Source organism: Tachyglossus aculeatus, unplaced genomic scaffold (genome assembly GCF_015852505.1).
Source record: "Tachyglossus aculeatus isolate mTacAcu1 unplaced genomic scaffold, mTacAcu1.pri scaffold_87_arrow_ctg1, whole genome shotgun sequence".
NCBI classification, from domain to species: Eukaryota; Metazoa; Chordata; class Mammalia; order Monotremata; family Tachyglossidae; genus Tachyglossus; species Tachyglossus aculeatus.
This window is the reverse complement of record NW_024045095.1, coordinates 3,506-5,399: the sequence shown is the minus strand read 5'-3', so window position 1 is coordinate 5,399 and position 1,894 is coordinate 3,506. Positions and strand designations below refer to the sequence as shown.

Genomic DNA, 1,894 nt, shown 5'->3' with positions numbered 1-1,894 from the left:
ATAGGTAGATGACAAACTGACAAGATAAAGATCTTTTGAATGAGTCCTTATGGATGAGATGTGATACCAGAAGGGCTCTTAAGTTAGAGAGAAATGTGATCTGGCCAATTTGACGGGGAAGGGATTTGCAGGCTAAGGGGACTCAAAAAGTTCTTTATGTTCTCCAGTCTTTCCAATCTCTGGTTTCAAAAGGAATTATAATCCTACATGCCTCTGAGCACTGCAGTGTTGTTTGTATAGTTCATTTTCTTCCCGCATAACAGAAGGACAGTAAATGGCCAACAGAAATCACACCACTCTGAGTGAGTTAGTTCTGTCTGGATTAATGAGTGATCCACAGTTACAGATCCCCCTCTTCATGCTGTTCATCCTCATCTATGTGGTCACTCTTCTGGGAAATCTGCTCATCATTTTAATCATTAGAATCAGTTTGCAACTTCACACACCCATGTACTTTTACCTTAGCCATCTGTCTTTCTCTGACTTTGTTATTCATCATCTGTCACCCCTAAGATGCTGGCAAATTTCCTAGTGGACAAGAAAACCATACTTTACCCAGGATGTGTGGCCCAGTTCTGTGTTGCAGCTACATTTAGGCTAGTGGAGTATTGTCTTCCAGCAGTGATGGCATATGATCAATATGTAGCAATCTGTAAACCCCTTGTATATATAATCTGCATGCCTCAGAGACTGTGTGCTTTACTGGTTACTGCTTCCTACATGGACAGCTGCCTGAATACTATGGTCTATGCAGTTAATGTATTTAGTTTGACCTTCTGTGGACCTCCTGAAATTAATCACTTCTACTGTGACATCCCCCCATTGTTGAAGCTGTCCTGTTCGGATCACAGACGTGCCCAAGCCCTTCCTGCTGCTTCCATGGCCGTCATTATGCTGGTTACAGTTCTGACCACATTAATATCATATGTGTACATCCTGCTGGCTATCTTTAAAATACAGTCCTCTGGAGGAAGGCAAAAAAACTTTTTCACATGTGCTTCTGATCTAATGGTGGTCACTTCATTCTATGGTTCTACAATGCTTATTTATCTGCTACCCAGTTCCAGCTTCTCAATGGATCAGTAAAAACTGGTGTCTGTGTCCTATACGATGTTTATTCCAATGCTGAACCTGATGATCTATATTCTGAGGAACGAAGAGGTGAAAGATGTTCTGTGTAAGGTTATGGGCAGGGAAACTTGTCAGCTAATTCCACAATACTGCACTCTCCCAAGTGCTTAGTACAGTGCTCTGCACAAAGTATATGTTCAATATATGCTATTGATTGAATTTAAGTGTCAAGAATCAATCAATCAATCAATCAATCGTATTTATTGAGCGCTTACTGTGTGCAGAGCACTGTACTAAGCGCTTGGGATGTACAAGTTGGCAACATATAGAGACAGTCCCTACCCAACAGTGGGCTCACAGTCTAAAAGGGGGAGACAGAGAACAAAACCAAACATATTAACAAAATAAAATAAATATAATAGATATGTACAAATAAAATAAATAAATAAAGTAATAAATATGTACAAACATATATGCATATATACAGGTGCTGTCGGGAAGGGAAGGAGGTAAGACAGAGGGAATGGAGAGGGGGAGGAGGAGGAGAGGAAGGAAGGGGCTCAGTCTGGGAAGGCCTCCTGGAGGAGGTGAGCTCTCAGTAGGGCCTTGAAAGGAGGAAGAGAGCTAGCTTGGCGGATGGGCAGAGGGAGGGCATTCCAGGCCAGGGGGATGACGTGGGCAGGGGATCGATGGCGGGACAGGGGAGAACGAGGCACGGTGAGGAGATTAGTGGAAGAGGAGCAGAGGGTGCGGGGTGGGCTGTAGAAGGAGAGAAGGGAGGTGAGGTAGGAGGGGGCGAAGTGATGGAGAGCCTTGAAGCCCA

The 1,894-nt window shown here is 43.7% G+C and overlaps 1 pseudogene; it reads left to right on the top strand.

The window, feature by feature from the left end:
• The first annotated feature begins 274 nt into the window (after positions 1-274).
• Positions 275-1,201, top strand: LOC119924208 (annotated as a pseudogene).
• The last annotated feature ends 693 nt before the right edge of the window (positions 1,202-1,894 follow it).